Source organism: Delphinus delphis, chromosome 7 (genome assembly GCF_949987515.2).
Source record: "Delphinus delphis chromosome 7, mDelDel1.2, whole genome shotgun sequence".
Taxonomy (NCBI): Eukaryota; Metazoa; Chordata; class Mammalia; order Artiodactyla; family Delphinidae; genus Delphinus; species Delphinus delphis.
This window is the reverse complement of record NC_082689.1, coordinates 81798663-81817578: the sequence shown is the minus strand read 5'-3', so window position 1 is coordinate 81817578 and position 18916 is coordinate 81798663. Positions and strand designations below refer to the sequence as shown.

Below are 18916 nucleotides of genomic sequence, written 5' to 3'. Positions count from 1 at the left end.
TATGTTCCACTGCACCAGTAACAGTCATTAATTTCCCTTTATAGTTCACCTGTCGGTTATTCATCCACGATGTCTTTGACATTACTTTTGAGGTATTTTATAAATGTTAGTAGCTCCATCCTGTCCAATAAGTGCAAAAGCAGAAAAGAAGGCTAGACATGGTTCAAAGAAAAATCAACAAAGTTTTAAAATTAAAACAGAGATAAAACTACAATATAACTAATGCTTGTATGCTGTCACCTTAAACATATAAATAAATGAAATTAAATGCACATCCTTTCAGAACCTAAAATAAATTTAAGTAAAGGAACTTCAGTACTACTTTAGCATCTTTATGCTTGCTAGCTAGGTTAGGAGAGTGTTGGGTTTGTTTTTTTAACCTCATTTTATTTCACTATACTGACTACTAGCCTCAGCTATAATATAAACTGAATACTAAACTTTTTAAAAATTGTGTTCTTTCAGTAAAAATAGATGTTAAATTTTAAACTACAACTCATTACATTTCTTTTTGTTTTTCTTTGTTTGGTCCTGATTTTCCCATGCGTAGATTTGTCTTATGTGTGTTTGTGTAAGGTATGTATGTGTACTCACACATGCGTGTATATACATACACAAATACGTTGAACACTCTCTATATACATACATAATACATACCCATAAATGCAAATCAAGCTCTTTGTTGTTTCACTTAGCCTATGTTAACCATTTACAGAATCCTCCAATTTAAAGTGATCCAGGTGGGCCTGAATTAAATTAGAAGGAAAATGTTTAAAAGTCATGTATCTAGTCTTGTTTTCAAGTTTGCTGTTCTAATCCATCCCATCCTCCTTTCTTCTGCCTCAAAAATATTGTAGGAACAAGGTTGATCTGGGCATGAAGTTAAACAGGATATTGCTTTCATCTACTTCAGCCAAATCTCAAAGTCACTGACCTAAGAAAGACCTCCCCATCTACTTTGATAAAAAGCAGAGTTGAAAATGGTAATGTCCACTATTTTTTGCTAGTTGCTGTATATTTGTTACCTCATTTAATCCTCTGAAGAGTGTATGTTATTCTGTTTATTTCAAGAGAAGAAAGCAAAAGGCTAGAAGAAATGAAGTAGCTTATCTGTTACACAGCTATGACATAGTAGTGACAATAAGATTCTAGCCAGATCCGTCTAACTCCAAATGCTGAGTTCTTTCAATTTAGTATCAGTACCTGTAGTTTTTCTGTAATATTTCTCAGCTGAGTATTTTGATTTTGATGTAACATTTATGTGAGTGATCAGAATCGCTTGTTTTATTCAGCTAGCTGAATATATAAACCTGGATTGTTTGTAGTAGGCATTTACAAAGCAGAAGACTTATAAGAACAGAACATTGGCCCTACTAGGAGCTCACAGTCTGTTCATTGGCAAATTAAAGAAATTTTAAAGTCAGACAAAAGAAACTATGAAAAGCATGATTTATTATGTTGTATAAGACTAGAACATTCCTACTCACCAAGAGAAGATAGATGGGAAAAATTTAATCAGAATATAAGTTCCTGTAAGAAAATAGAGCATTCTGTGAGAAATCAGACTGTTGCCTTAGAATAAATTTCTCATGTATCCATGTAAGCAGCATGAAGAAAACAAAATGTACATTATCAACTTTTTCTTTACTGTACCAAAGCCAAACACAGCCCCAACTGTGTTGCTACTTACTACTTGATCTTTCTATTATTTTGCTTTCCATCAGTGACTTTTTTCCTCTTCAGAGTAACAGCTATCCCTAATGGTAGAGTGCATTTCTTACAGAGATCAAAATTAATGCAATTGAAAACATTATGGCCTTGAAAATACTTTAATATTTAATTTAGTGGTTCATGGGTAAATGTTACTGGAGTTATAGAAAAGTTAAGATAGAAGTAGTGGTATAAGAAACAATCCCCAAAGCCAATCAGTCCTAGAAGAAGAGCCCAGGATAGTGGCCTTAGTTCAGGGAACCTTTTCAGGAAAACACACAACCTGTTGACATTCTGATACATGCTGCATACTAAGGTGGCAAGTTAGTACATGGAATAGTTTGGAAAGGTAGCCTCAGAATTCAGTGAAGTGCCCTTTCTTTGTTCTGGACCAGAGATACGCCCAACTCTCCCCCGACTTTCCCATCCCGTCATACTTCCCTTGGCTTCTTATAATTTCTAGCTATATCACTATATGGAAAACTGAAACAACATGGGCATGATTTTTTTTTTAATTTCACTGTATTTTAGTCAAACATGGATGTCTAAAGTTTGATTTCAAAATAAATTTAAGGTATCTTGCCAGACTTAGGAGAATAATTTAAACACATTATATAACTCACATTATTAAAGCTCATTTTTAGCATTATCCAATAGTAAATTTAAAATCCTGTTCTTTATGAAATAATTTTTGTGACAGGTGCCATGCTTGACCAGTGTAATGTAACATATTAATGCATGATGAGGTTGTAAGAGGGGGCATGAGGAGCTGTGACAGCAGTGGCCTGAGTTCCCTCCTCCTGGAATGGCCAGCCGTCTCCCCCTAGCTAACTCTAATTTCTTCTCTCATACACAGCTTAGAAGTCATCCCTTCTGCGGACATTCTCCGATCTTTTCATTTTGCATTAGGTGTACCTCCTCTGTGAACATCTGTAGTATCCTGTGCATACTCAGGTACTTCTCTTTATATATCTCTGTCTCCTTCACTGGACTGTAAAATTGTTGTGAGCTTCACTGTTTTTCATCTTTGTATCCTCAACATCTAAACTTGTGCCTCATACCTGGTAGGCACTAACATCTTTGTTGAATGAAAGCATACATGAAAAGATGAATATGAATAGATTTATAGGTATTTTATGAAGCGCACATTCATAGAAGGTTATGTTTCACAAGGAAAAAGCATTAACTCATTACCCATGAAACATTGTCTTGTTATGCTTCTTCATCCCATTCTGCAATATTATTTTTTGTTTCTTTGGATCTTTAACCTATTGCACTAAACAAAAAATAGTTACTACTTAAACTACATTTTGTAACTTTGTCATTAAGTTTTTAACACACAATATTGACTATTTGTAAAGGTTACTCTAAATTTTTTCAGAATTTTTAATTTGCAGTTGTATTATTTTGTGGCCAGTTTTCCTCCCAAAGAATGTATCATTAGGTATTCAGTGGATGCAGTAGCAAAATAAGATTTGCCTTTTGGAGAAAATTTTACTTTGTGGAAGATTCTTTGGAATGTGTCTTTTTAAAGTTATGGGCTTTCTGATTTTAATCTAAAATTAGGTGAATAATATTTATAGTTTTTGTAACACCTTAGAGTTCACAGATTGCCTTATGTACTTTTTTATATAATCTTCAAATTAAATTGCTTGCGAGATAGCATAATACTTACGAGATAATATGGGATATCATAAATAAGTAAACAAAGAATCATAGAGGTTAAATAACACCTTAGATTGTACAGCTGAATCTGGAATTTTATTTGTGAGGAGATTTTTACTGTTGATTCAATTTCTTTAGTAGTTTTGTTCAGAATTTTCTATTTAATCTTGAATCAGTGGCAGTAAGCTATATTTTTCTAGTTTGTTCATTTCATCTGTCTTCAAATGTATTGGCATGAAGCTATTTTAATATGCTCTTATTATTTTAATGTCTGCAGCATCTGTAGTTATGTAGTTTCTGACACTAGCTATTTCTGCATGCCTGCCCTTCCTCCTTCTCTTCCTCGCTTCCTCCCTCCCTCCCTTTTTTTCTTCCTTTCTTCCTTACAACTTTTTAATGAATCTATCCAGAGGTTTGAAGTTTTACGCTTTTCAGAGAGTCAATTTTTAGCTTTCCCGTCACCTCTATTTTATCTTTATTTTCTGGTTCATCAGTTTCTGGGTTTTTATTTTAATTATTTCTTGTCTTTTGCTTTTTTCAACTCCTGTTTTTTTTTTTTTTTTTTTTAAAGTGTATTGTGTTTCTTTTATAAAGCCTGTTTTATTGGATTCTCAGGTCACTAATTTTCATCCTTTTCCATAGAAGGCATTTAAGGTTATAAAATTCTCTTCAGTTATTGATTTTCACATATACCATAGGTTTTCATATTAGGTTGTCACTTAGTTCTGAATATTTAGTTCCAATTTCCATTTCGAGTTATTTAGAAGTATGCTGCTTATTTTCAAAACAATTGAATTATTTCTAGTTATCTTTTTGTTATTAAATTCTATCTTAATCTCATTGTTGTTAAAGAATGTGGTTTGTATAATATCAGTTATTTAACTTGCTGAGCCTTATTTTTGTGGCCTAGTTTGTGATCAGCTTTTGAAATGTTCTATTTTGGAAATGTACTTGAAAATAACGTGTATTTTACAGCTCTGGGTATCATTTTATACATATGTCCATTAGATAAGGGTAATTGTTCAAATCTTTTATGTTCTTATGACGTTGTCTTCTTGACCTTTCAGTTACTAAGCTAAACTATAAAGCTCCCATTTTACATCGTTTGTTTAGTTTTTCTTGTCAAGTTTTGCTTTATATATTTTGAGATCGTTAGCTGTGTACAACTTTGTTATTGTTATATTTTCCTGAAGAAGTAAACTTTTTATCATTTAACAATGATCCTCTTTATTTCTAGTAATGCTTTTTTCCTTATATTAATATAATTTTGATATTTGTATTAATATCTTTTTTCATTTTGTACTTTTATTTATGTTATGGATGTATCTTTTGAAAAGAGAACAATATAGCTAAGTTTTTTTAAATCCAATCTGACAATTTTTATCTTTTAACTAGACTATACAGCCAGTTTACGTTTATTGTAATTACTGATGTATTTGGGTTTATTTCTGCCATTTAATTTGGTATATTTATTTTCCCATCATTTCTTTGTTTCTCTTTCTTTCTTTTATTGACTTCTTTGTGCATTCTTCACTATTTTTTTCTCATTCATTTTTTTTCCTACTGGTTTGGAGGTTATACTTGCTTACCCTAGAAATGTTATCATGTATACTGTTTAAATTATATACATACCTTTACTCTCTACCCAAACAAAAAGACCTTAGAAGAGAATATTTTAACTCTGCTTACCTTTTTCAAATTTATATATTTTTGCTTATGTTTTTAATTCTGTAAGAAATAAATATCCTATTTTATAATGTTAATATTGTTTATATTTACCACTTTTTTTCACCTCATCATTCTTTAGGCATTTCAGAACTTTTGATTGAAAATAAATTCAATGAGGACATGAGAGTGATAAACACTCTCAGTCTTTATCTCTAAATGACCTTATTTCACTCTCATTGTTAGAAGAATTTTATTGGGTATAAACTTCTAGGTTACTAGGTTAATTTCTTTTAGCCCATTAAAGTTATTATTTCACTGTCTTGTGGATTCTTTTTCTTTCAAAAGTTTAATTATTGGTCTGTCAGTCCTTTGAATGTAATTTATCTTTCTTTTCTGTTTGCTTTTGATGTCTTTTCTTTTTCTTGTATTAACAGTTTCACTCTTCCAATATATCCTCTACCTCTTTCTGTCTTTGCTAGAGCTTTAATTCAGATGTACATGAGATCTGTTTGCAATATTTTCCATGCCTCTTTATGTCTCAGGATTACATCTGACATAATATATTCATTTCTCGATTACAGTTCTCTAATTCTCATTTCAACTATTTTGAAGTTACTGTTTAACCTATTGATTGACTTCTTTTGCTTTATCATACTTTGCATTTTTAAAAATTCTCTTTTTTCAGAATTCATCTTTTCTTACATTGTTAAACTTTTTACTTCTTGAAACATATTAAACATATTTATTGTATGTGCAGTAATTCTAATACCTGGCAACTTCTTAGGAGGGATTCTGCCATACGTTGTTTATTTGTTTTACATATGATGACTTGTTTTTTAATATATTTAAATGATTTTTAAAATCTTGAGCTACTCATTTTTCTTTGAATTTTACATGTGAAAGTATTTTGATACCTGTGTTTCAAGGTGTACATTCGTTTCCATCAGATGCCTGACAGTATTAGTATGATACTATTAATATAGGACCACTTTAAAATCTTGGCTTGAGATTTTGTGGAGCAAAAGAGTAGTGAGACTTCAGACTGCAGACTGCAGTGAGGGTTAGCTCGTGATTACAAATTATCAGAGAGGACTTATTTTTCCCATCCATCCAGTGTCAAAGTTCTGTATAGGCAATTTCCCTTACATTTCCTCTTAGGGAAGGAAGCAAGAGGGTGGGGGTGTTATGGCATAATGCTTAAGAGCATTGTGCCTAGACCCAGACTGTCTGAATTTGCATTTTGGCTCTACTGCTAACCTTGAACAAATTACTTAACCTTTCTGTTCTTCAGTGTCTTGATCTCTAAGATAAAGATTATAATGGTGCCCTTTTTATGGGTTTTCTGAGGATAAAATGAGTTAATATCTTTGAAGCACTTAGAACGCAGTAAGTTCTATAAGTGTTTCCTATTATTATCATGATCATCATTATTGTGTCTAACTAACTCTTATACTAAGTGAGTAGTGCTTTGTGGCCCCAGCACTCTTGGGGGGTGGGGTCTGCTGTTAGACATCCTACCTTTTGAGGCCTCAAAAATTAATACTCAACTTCAGCTGATTCAGCAAATATTCTTAAGACAAAAGACAACTCAAGTGCTTACCTTACTACTCTGAATACCAGTCTTCACTTAGTCTTGTCCCCAGAATTCCTTACTTTTTTTCTTACCTCATGGGATCATTTAAGTATTTTTTATATTTCTTATTTTATTTTAGTTGTTTTCAGGTGATACTCGTGTTACAGGATATAGAAGTCCGTTATACAGCTTGTAAATGGCAAAGCCAAGACTAAAGTCCCAAACTGACTCTGAGCATGGTGCTTCAAGAAATTTGGACAGCAGACATACCCAGACATGAATGTTTCAAATATTTAAAATCATTAGTGATCCAAGAAATACTGATAGAAGTAACTATACAGTACCGTTTTTCTTATCAAATTAGAAAAGTTAAGAAGAAAAGAAAGGAAGAAGGAAGGAAACAGAATTTGAAACCCCAAATTAACAAGCATTCAAAAATCCAGAAACTTTCTTATCTCTTATTGGCAAAGATGTTAATTGCTACAACTCCTGTGCAGAGCAGTTTGGCAGTGTATATCCAAGTTAAAAGATTTATATTTATGACACATAAATTTCGCTTCTACAAATTTATAAAAACAATTAAAGGTATGTATAGAGATTTAGCCATAAGAGTGGACATTACATCACTTTACAGAAAATTAAAATATTGGAAACAAACATTTACCTCACAATAAGAGAATGGGTTGAGTTGAGTGTGAAACATCCAAATAATGAAATGCTAAATGCAATTTTAAAAGATTTCTTTGAATGCCATCAAAAGAAGTTTGTGGTAATTTGTTGAGGGGAAACAGAGACGGTTGCAAGTTAAAATATACAATCTAATTTTTAAAAAACAATGGTGTGTATATATATAATCATAATCCATTGCAAAAGTCAAAATTAATAGCTCTTGGGCATGAGGTTTGGGGTGATTATTAACACATATTCTTTTTACTTATTCGTAGTTTCTACAGTGATCTGAACACTATTAATAGATAACATGCCGTTAAGTAAATTCTTAAATAAGAATCATAATTCAAGATGCCAGTACTCTAATAAAACTATTTATATTTCTGTATATTGACTTTTCAATTCTAATGCTTAGGCATATATATTTTTTTGTAGTTAAAATTATTATGTACATATATTTTATAATCTGACATTTTCTTTGACAATTTCTATTTTTCCATGTTTCTACATAGCTTTGCAGTGATCAATTTGATGACCACATCATATTGATATTCTGTTTATTTAATTACTAAAATTTAACATATTTTCTACAATTGTTTAAATATTTACTTTTTTTAGCATTTATCTATTACAGCTAGCACTTCAATTAAATAATACAAATGATAGTTCTGAAAATAATGGTAACACATTATCAAATACCTTTTTGGTGTTTCATAAAAGTTATGTATAATCTTAGAACAATTCTAGGAGTTAGGCATTATTATTCTCTCATGAAAATGAAGCTAAATAACCCATTGATTACAAATCTAGTGAGAAGTTGAGCTAGAGTTCAATCCAGGTTTGTCTGATTGTATGTCTGATTTATCTAAGCTTTTTCCATTAAAGTTTGTAAAATTGTGCTCCGTAATCATTAACAGGAAATATTAGCAGGGATGAAAAATAGTTCTAATTCAGTTTCCTGAATCCCATATCTATTTCAGAGTTTTTGAGACCATTATCTTTTAGTTTCTAGTATTGTTGTTAAAAGAACAGTAACCTTTCAGAGTCTCATCTTAGGCACAGGAGTTCTCCCTGCCCAGTCTCTGGAATCTTTTAGAACCTTCTCTTTTTCCTCAGTGCTTTCTACTCTCTTAATGATTCACCTTGTTGTTTGCTCAGTTTTCATCCTTTGACCTGGGTATTCCATTTGCAGATTTTTCATGTTTTATTTCTTTGATGGTTTCCTGTCTTCTAATTTGCTGTTATTGACCATGTTGGAACTCCTTTTATTTGGATACCGGACCTCTTACTCTTACTGTCGTATCTTTTGTTTCCTATTGTTCATTTCTCTATCATTTTGTTTCTACCTTAGGGAAGAGTTTTTAGCTTTATATTTGAATCCACTTTAAAACTCTGCCTTTTTTTTTCCATTGATCGATCTTGTTCTCTGAGAGTTTCTTTTTTTATAGCTTCTGATTCTTGCTTCCTGGATACAATATAGTTTCTTATTTCTGTGAGGTTTTTAAATACATTTTTTGAAGTTTCTTCTGTTCCCTGAATGTATGTTTCTCCACGTTCAGTTTTTCTGTTTATGTGGTTTGAATTCCTATCTCTGTGTACTATGAGCAGAGCTTGTTGATCGGAGAGCTTCACTGAGCTTTGAATGCACGATGAACTGATCTCTTTGTTGGGAGGTCACCAAATGTCAGTATCTGCAGGTATTTACTCTTAGGCAGTTCAGATTACTCAGAGAGGAATTTTCCAGTATCTTGTCTCTGGAGGAAAACCCTGTATGCCAGAATTCTGGGAGGCAATCAGTGGAAACGGAGGAAAGGGAGTGGTGTAATAAACCTTTACTTAATCCCAGTTGTTAAATAAGACAAATTATTCCACTCTCAACTCTTTTTGGTGACTCATAATCTAAAGCCTCTTGGTTCAAACTTTTACGGAATAAAACTTGAGTCAACTATTTAAGTAGTCACCTGGCTCCAGAGTAGGGAAGATCAGTATGGCATCCTCTTTTAAAAAATTGTGAACGAAGCCCTACCTTATTATACCCTTCTATCCAGAAATACAATTCCTTAGCTTTTCTGAAGTTCTGCGATAAAACTGCCTTCTCTGTCTCTCTCTCTTCCCCTCCCTTCCTCCCCTGCTTCCTGCCTACCTCCTTCTCTTTCTCCCTTACCTTTCTCACCCTTTGGGTTATTTTTAATCAATTCAGTTTCCAGTTTCAAAAAGTATATTGATACCTTCTATCTATCTGTTTTGTCTCCTTTCTTTTTTTTTCTTATAGTATTATAATTTAAAATGTATATATACATTTACTATCTTTTAAATGGTGTTTCAAGAAGGAGTAGAAAGGAACATATGTATAATCCACTATGTTTAACTAAAAAACTCATTTTATAATATTATGGCCACCCATTCAAGAACATGTCTCCATTTATTTAAGTCATAGTTTAAATATACTAATTAGGTTTAATGGTTGTCTTCATAGAGATTAAATGCAGCTCTTATTAAATTACATTCTAAATAATGCAGTTTTTCCTCGTTATTTGGAATGAAGTCTCTTCTTCCTTTCTATTTTCTACCTAGTTGTAACTTGATGATATTACTTTAGCATGTTTAACTTACATCTGGAAAAATTGCTACTCATTAATGCTATAATTTCTGCACTGATTCTTTTAGATTTCATAGTGTACATTTCATCAAAATAATATCTTACCTCTTCCTATGTTATATTAATTCCTTATGTTTCTTTTTCTGTTGTTTTACATATGTAAAATATATTCAAAACCACTTTGAATAATATTGGTAATAATTAATATCCTTATTTTTATTCCTGAGTTTGGAGGGAGTACTTCTAGTAGAGTTCTATTTGATATAATATTGACTTTTGTTTTGAAATGTCATTATTTTTAAATGTATTTTGGAACAGGCTTAAAAACTGAACAGACATGTCCAAAGAGCATAGGAGCTAGCTTTAAGGGGGCTCCCTCTGAACATATTTGAGACAATTATGTCCCAAATCAAAAAAATAATGGTAGAAATGGAGTGTAACACACCAAATTAAAAACAATAATCTGTAAGTCCACACTGATACATAAAAGAAATTAGAGAGAAGAATGGATGAAGGGAAAGTGCCTTTTTACAGAATGCCATCTAACAAATGTAGAAAGGATAAAAGAAATGGAAAATCACTTTTCTTTACAACGATTGTAATAATTAAGGCCTCAGTCACCAGTTGATGCTAAAATTATTGGGTAAAAAGACTGCTTGGAAACAGGATATTCACATGGTCTCCAAGTATCACCTCACAGGTCACTTATTAATTAGAATATTACCTGTAAAATGGAGAAATCTGGCAGCTACCATCTTAACCATACGATTAAACTTCAAAACACCAATAAAGGACAGTGTGGCATCATGTGCTTCCTAATATGTTGCACCTCAGAAGGAAAAGATGCACCTTTGTTATAGTCCTGCCAATAATGTTTAACCTAAATCTATTCGTGAGGAATTAACCAGACAGATTCAAATCGAGAAATAGTCTGAGAAACAAGTGATCTAGACTTCCAAAATGTCAGTGATGTGAAAAACTAGACAAGATTGGAGAAATGCTCTAGATGAAAGGAGAATGAAGATTGATTGGATCATAATTTGAAAAAAAAACAAAACAGTAAAACCAACAAAAGGCAAATGGCTTGGGAGACAAATGGTAAAATAGAAATATGGATTATAAATTATATCATATTATCAATGTAAAGTGTCCTGCATGTGATAATTATATTATCACAATTGTGTAGAGAGTATCATTATTCTTGGGTGATACATACTGAAGAGTATACATCAATCAAGTGCTGCAGTATGTACAAGTAACTCTCAAATAGTTCAGCAAAAAAAAAAGTGTATGTATAGATACAGATATGCAGACACACAAGCACATACCCATAAAGGGGGGAGGGCAAATGTGGCAAGTGGTTAAAAATATGTTAAACTAGGTGGAAGTTATTAGGTGTTCTCTGGAGGTACTATTATTGGAACTTTCCTTAAGTTTGCAAGTTTTCAGAGATCTTGGAAAAGTGAAATATATTTTTGTAACTTTGATGTATAGTGTCACAGAATTTAAATTTAGCTATTCTGTATCTACAACTATATCTCTTTAGTAGTAAAAGAGAACAATTTGTTTCTCTAACAATTTGTTTTGATTCATTTTTTTTCAGCCTATATAAGAAATTTTGTGTGTGTGTGTGTGTGTGTGAGTATGTGTACACATACTCATTTGTGAGAACCTTTAATGTCTCTACTGAAATCCTGTTCTCCAAGGAATCTCCTCAGCATGTATATTTTTTATTGGAGGTTCTGCTCTGTCATAAATATCCTGAACTAAAATGCTCTTTCTTTCTTTAAAAAACTATACCATTTATTAGCTTCTCTTGAATTGTTTTTCTAAACTGGCCTAGCAAACCTTTGCACCAAATACTTTCTACTGGGTGCAAAATGAATGTCTTTATGAATTTTTCACACATTTCAAAATAAAAAAAAGCATGAGGAATTATCACATGAGCCTCTTTGTAGTTCGTGGTCTCTAATACTTAATAAAAAGAGTCTAAAGTGCTATTTCTTCTCTTAAAATTTTACAATTTTTAAATGCTTATCATTGAGTCATTATCTACTTTGCCACCCAATTATACTGATTTGTATTTAAATCTAATCCCCATGATAATTCTGTTTATGGCTTGTCTATCTCATTTTGTCTATTATTATAAGTGCTGAACTTGGAATTTTAAAAATTCTTTCAGTTAGACTCAGAAGTCCTTGGAGGCCCAGTTCTGCCTCTGACTAGCTCTAAAATTCAGGTATCAGTTTGGTAATCTAAAAGTTTTATTAGACCAGATATGTAGAAAACAATCACCAATATTACTTCTACTCTAGCATACAATGAGTTGGACCCTCTATTGTATGGCATCTGCAGCTGTGCATTTTCAAACCATAGCTAAAAATCTTGCTGGTTTTATCACGTTCTCTCCATCTGTAATACCTCAGGTGAGGTTGGGGTTGGTTGAGAAATAGGTGGTATGACTTTAGAGCATCTTCTTAATTCTCATAATAATTCTTTCAATGATTGATGCTTCCCTTTTGCACATAAAGTTTAACTCTTAAAAAATTGGTACATTGTATTTCATCTGCTGGGAATATTACCTTGTGGAAAACTTTCTGATTTATAGTAACTACTCTCAAACTTGTACTGTTGATATTTTTGGCATTTACTGTTAACAGCTTCCAATCTCTAATTAAAATGTTGTTGACATCCCCAGTTTTGTTAGAGGATAGAGGAACTTAAAATGACATGCGTGGAGGACCCATTCACTACTTTCTGTGTTGCAGTGGAATGTGAGTAGCCTAAGTACACCTTATTCTGTTGTGACAGCCAATTTTTAGCATGGAAGAGGCTGCTAGGAAAAGTAGGACAAGATGGTGAACTGGGTTAATAAATGATCATCACTTTGCTTTTGTACCCCATTTTTCCCCTCTCTATGAATAATCTGAAGATGACTATATACCATATGGTAAATATAACACAGCACACAATTTTGATTCTTTTCAATTTTTTCAACTACTAATTTTGTTATTACAAATGTAATATTTTTTCTTTTAGAAAATATAGAAGAGGAAAATTAAAATCACATGTAATTACACCATCCAGAGATAATCACTTTGGTGCTTACCCTCCCAGATCTTTCTCTTTAGGGATTTCTAGTTTTGAAATGAGTTCATGTTGTATATGCCACTTTGTTACTTGAATTTTGTCATTAACAATATACTGTGGACCTCTTTCCAGGTTATTTAATTTTTTCTGCACTATTATTTTATATGGCTGTATAATATTGTGTAGTTGTTCCATGACTTATTTAAACAGCTTCCTGTGATTGATCTAAATTTTTTATTATACTAGTGCTCTGATGATACTGATGAAATAAATCTGTGGTCACAATTTCTTTTGAATGAAAAATCTAGCTATTGCTAGATCAAAGAGGATTGAAATTTTAAAATTTTTGATACATGTTGCTCAACAACTTTTTTTTAAAGTACTCTATCCTGAAATAGCTTAATGGAATTTTTAGAGAAAACCAATAAGGAAGGTGGCTGGCTTAAATACTATGAGTACTCTAGATAATCTCTTAGCAAGCTATAAAATTGTTGGTTAATTGTTTAGAGGTGAGAATAAGTTAGTTATTACCTGCTGTCATTAGGAATAACATATCAGAAATTTCCAGTATAAATTGAAGGTAATACCTATGTAACAGCATAAGACATTTTACCAATATATAAAACCTATGAGCTTATATAGGAAATGATTTGTTGAATGTAGTTTTCCCTTCTTTTTTTTCCAAAAGGGGGATGTTTTTACTAATTATTGTAAATAATAAAAATAACATGAGATCATACTCTAATTCTGTTTTGCAAGTTGATTTTTAAAAATCTACCAACATATTACTAAAATATTCCCATATTGCTACATAGAATTACCTTACTGTTTTTAATTCCTGCATATTACATGGTATGGTGGATATGCTATATGTTAGTAAATAAATTCCTTGTTGATAATTATTTAGATTATTTACTTTTTTCTCAGTTATAAATAGTGAGTGCACTTATTGTCTTGTACAGACATCTGTGTACTTATTATTCCATTAAATACACCTGTAGCAGTGACATTGTTACTGGTAGAAAACAGTGATAAAACTCTGAGTTCTGGTATTAGAGCTTGAAACCCAGCCTCCATCATTGACATGCTGTGTAACTTTGGCAAGCTAATTGACCTTACTATAATACTGATCTGAAATTAGAAGACACTTTGTAGAATTGTTGAGAATTCTATAGCCTCTCCTTAATAACGGAATTCATGTAAGGCAGATGCTATGTACCTATTGCATCTGGTACATAATAAGTGCTAAAATATCCCTATTGTTATATAAATTTTCTTCTTTAGTGAATTTTCTAGTCATTTCTTTTGTTTGTTTTTCTCTTGGATAGTTTCTTTTTTATTAAGTTTGTGGGAGAATTTTTTATATTAAGAATATTTACTTGTCCCTTTTGTAAGTTATAAATATGTTTCCCCAATTTATCATATCTACATTTTGGTTTAGTCAAGTGTGTCAATCTTTTCTTTTATGATTTCTGGTCTTTGTGTCATGCTAAGAAAGGAAATCTCTACTGTAAGATTATGAAATTATCATCCTGTATTCTATCCTAGAGATCTTTTTATTTTCTACATTTAAGTATTTACCTCTTTTGTATGTGTGTGTGGCTAGTACTGCTCCTTCTCAGCTCCCTTATATATTCCCCCAAGGGATATATTGGAAATGCTAGGGTCCTTTTTAGGTTATCACCATGATTGAGAAAGGACTACTGGTGGTATTCAGTGGTCAGGAGCCAGGGATGTCTGCCACACTCCTTTAGTGCACAGAACTTCCCTTAACAAAGAATTCCTGAGTCCTACTTGACTTTGAAATGCCTTGCCAGACCTCTGAATCTTACCATTGCTTTCTGCCAACAGCAAACATCTGAAAACTAAACATCTAAGAATTAAAAATAAAAATAACAGTGGATTTAATCGATTGCTTCTCAGGTTGATTTTAAAAATAACACCTGAATATGTAGAGAAAATCTGAATTTCATGGACTAGGGGGAGTATGTAGAATAGTACAACCTTTTTTGGTTTTGTTTTATTATTGATTGCTCCTTTTCCGTGGGAGTTTATTCTTGTTTTATTTCCACAATACCCCTCAAATGTAACTGAAAACAAAATTAGAAAATTTCAGTCACCTCTCTTGTTTCTTGCATTGTTTTTCTTCATTGGGTGCCATTTGCACAGCTTGTTCACATTGCTCTTCTCTTTTGAGCTGCTGATTTTTCTCTTACGTCCAGTAATTTCTATTTGTGTAGATAGATCTCCATTAATAGTATTGTTGTCTCTCTTGGGCTTCTTCAGCACATCGATAGGTCTGGCTGCAGGGTTTCCCTGGCTGGGAAATAGGAATTTTTATTACTGAATATGATCAACTTGTAGAATAGAGGTTCAGTCCTTTTCCATAAATTACAGTGGTCAAATAAGTCATTCCTTGTTATTTTATACCTTTTTGTATAATATAGATAAGAACATAGTTTGAGTTTTTAGCCTTCTGGTAGTGAAAGTTTAAGAATACTACCTAAAAGAGTTGAAAAAATATATATAGCTTACAAATAATTTTCCATAAACATCATTTCTCTTACTGTTTTTTTAAGTAATTACCCACAAGAGAAGCTGGGGGAAAAAAGGCATTTCTACAACGTGAAAACATCTTTGGAGATTATGATGAAAAGGTACATGGCTATAGCGTCTACAGAATTTCAATAACAGTTCTTAAATAGATTTCTTATGGCTATTTATTCTCTACTTTTTCAATTAAAAAATGGAGTTTCTGTGAAGGGCAACCATTATCCCCATTTTGTTGATGTAGAAATTAAGGCACAGAGAATCTAAATAACTTGTTCAAGGTCTCATAGCTAGGAAAAAAAATAGTCATACAGATGGAATTAAAAATTCATGCTTATAGCATGCTGCATCTTTAGTTAAGAGAGAATTTGGGTTCTGCTCCAGGACACAGGAAAAAACTGTTTGAGACCTGGGAAGTCTTTACCATAAAGCATAAAACACTACAAAACATCTTGTCCTGCTTATTACTAAAGTAGGCATTACCATTATTCCACCATACCCCTCAAAGAATGGTCACCACTGAATACCCAGCACTTATCACAGTGCCGCCATAATCAGTACTCAGTAAATATTCACAAAAGATGAGTGAACCTATGTAATGTCCCCAGGGACTGACTAAAACAATGGGTGACATAGTCTCATTCTACCAAATAAGTTAGTTTCAAAAATGTGCCCCCAATTACAGGAATGAATTAATTTGCTGTATTAAATTATTGTTATAAATCAATTGTATTTTCAAGAAAAACTATTAAAAGTTAATCATTTTAGCTTTACAGTCATTAATATTAAACCATTATATCTGATAATAGTTTAATAGTAGAACTGTTCTAGCTTGGTGTTGGTCAAAATAGGCAGCACATGACAAAGAGGATTTTAACCTTTTCTCTTTCACAAAGGGGGCATCTCCCCAGGTCACCTAAGGTAGGTTTCACTCACAAGTAATTTATATAAGGTAAAAATATGATATTTAAGTTATTTTAACAGTTTTATTGAGCTGTAACTTATACCAAATATTGATAATTCACCCACTAAAAGTGTATGATTCAGTGATTTTTTAATACATTCATAGAATAGTGCAATAATCAACACAATCAATTTTTAGAGTATTTTAATTACCCCCCAAAAACCCCATGTACCCACTAGTGGTCACTCCCTATTCTCCCCACCCTCCAGCTCTAAGAAATCACTAATTTACTCGTTTTTTTCCTATGGATTTGCTTATGCTGGACACTTCATACAAACAGAATCATATAATATGTGGTCTTTTGTGACTTGCTTCTCTCGTGTAAACATAATGCTTGCCTATGTTACAGTATGTATCCTAATTCCTTTTCATTTATTTCAGTATATGGTTATAACATTTTGTTTATCCATCTGTCAATTGATGGACATTTGGGTTGTCCCCTATTAGGTACATGATTTACAGATATTTTCTCCCATTCTGTGGGTTGTCTTTTCACTTTCTTGATGGTATTCTTTATAACACAAAAGTTCCTAATATTGGTGAAGTCTAACTTTATTTTTCTTTTATTGCTTGTGTTTTTGTTGTCGTATCTAAAGAAGGCTTTGCCTGTCCCAAGGTCGCAAACACTTATTCCTATCTTTTCTTTTAAAGTTTTATAATATATCTCTTACAGCAAACTATGTGACCCATTTAGAGTTAATGTTTGTGTATGATATAAGGAAGTGGTCCACTTTTTTCTTTTTCATATGGATATTTGATTACACCCAGCATTGTTTGTTGAAAAGACTATTATTTCACCATTGAATGGTCTTAGAATCCTTGTCAAAAACCAGTTGACCGTAAATGTAAGGATTTATTTCTTGACTCTTGGATCTGTTCCATTAATCTACACCTGTATTCTTGTGCCATTATCACATTGTTTTCATTTTGTGAAGTGTCGGTTCTCTACTTTGTTATTCTTTTTCAAGATTATTTTGGTTATTCTTGCATTTCCATTTGAAATCCTAATCAGCTTGTCAGTTCTGCAGAATTTGATAGATTATTTGATAGTGTTTGCATTTATTCTGTAGACAATTTCAGGAATATTACTGTTACTGTCTTAATAATGGTAAGTCTTCTGATTCAGAAGTATGCCGTATTCTTCAACTTATTTAGGTTTTCTTTAATATCTTAATATTTTGTAGTTTTAAAAATTTAAAGCTTAAGTCTTATACTTTTTAGAAGTTTATTTCTAAGTATTTTCTTTTCAGGCTCTTGTAAATAGAATTGTTTTCTTAATTTCACTTTCAGATTGTTCATTGCTAGTGTATTGATGTACAGCTGACTTTTGTATATTGGTCTTTTATCCTGGTGTCTTACTGAACTCACTTATTCTAGTAGTTTCTATGGTGGATTCCTTAGGATTTTCTACATATTAAAAAAATCATGTCCTCTGTAAATAAAGATCAGTTTACTTTTTCCTTTGAAATCTGGCTCTCCTTTCTTTTTTCTTTTTTTCTCCTTTTTCTTGCCTAATTGCCCTACCTAGAAACTCTAGTATCATATTGTATACAAGGGGCAAAAGACTTGTTCCTGATTTGGAGAGAAAGCATGCAGTCTCTCATCATTAAGTATGATGATAGCTGTGGGTTTTTCATGATGCCCTGTATCAAGTTGAGGCAGTTCCCTTCTGTTTCTGGTTTGTTTGGGGCAGTGTTTAAATTGTTGAATTAAAAATACTCAGTACTCCATTTTTACATTGGATTTAACATTTTTTATTTTAGAATTTACATCATATAAAGACTGCAGTAACTAAAATATCCTTCAGTTATATTATCAGCTCTTCTACGTTTTATTAAACAGTGTTTCTTCTTTCCAGTTGTGTGAACTTGAGCAACTTTAACTTCTGTGCACCTGAGTTTCCTCATCTGTAAAACTGGGTTTCACTGATTTCATTACCTACCTTATAGAGCTTTTTAAAGACTAGACTATTTACAAGTAAAGCATTTCGAATAGCTGATGTCCCCATTGTAAGCAATAATATATCTCAGTTCTTATTAAAGGTATGCATAGTTAATGCGTGAATTAATCCCAATATATTTTTTCACATGTACAGCTTGTTTAGAAGAGATTTCTTTAAGAAAATAACATTTCTTTCCGAGCTTTTATTTCAATCTCTTTGTTGTTTACAATAATACGTATCTCTAACAGTAGAAGAATATTCAAGCAAGCTTGTCTAAGACTTCATATCTAGCACCTATAAAATTAGGCAATGTAAGACCCAGAAACCCTTGTTCAATATTTGGAAAGTTTTTAAGTTAGTTTGGTTTATTTTTATGTCTTACCTTTTCTGTCAGATGACCTTGGTTCTTCAGTCATGTTTCTTTTACAAAGCCATGTACTATGTCTAAAAAAACTTGAGAGGCATCTTCCTGGTTTTGATATTTAG

At 32.1% G+C, this 18916-nt stretch overlaps 1 protein-coding gene across 1 annotated transcript in view; it reads left to right on the top strand.

Annotated features, from left to right (window-relative positions):
- Nucleotides 1-18916, top strand: part of MBD5 (methyl-CpG binding domain protein 5) — a 402522-nt gene that overhangs the window by 67930 nt on the left and 315676 nt on the right. Inside the window, exons 3-4 of the mRNA XM_069540868.1 lie at nucleotides 858-983; nucleotides 2567-2664. The gene's annotated coding sequence lies outside the window, so the exon portion shown is untranslated. The remainder of the gene's footprint in view (nucleotides 1-857; nucleotides 984-2566; nucleotides 2665-18916) is intronic.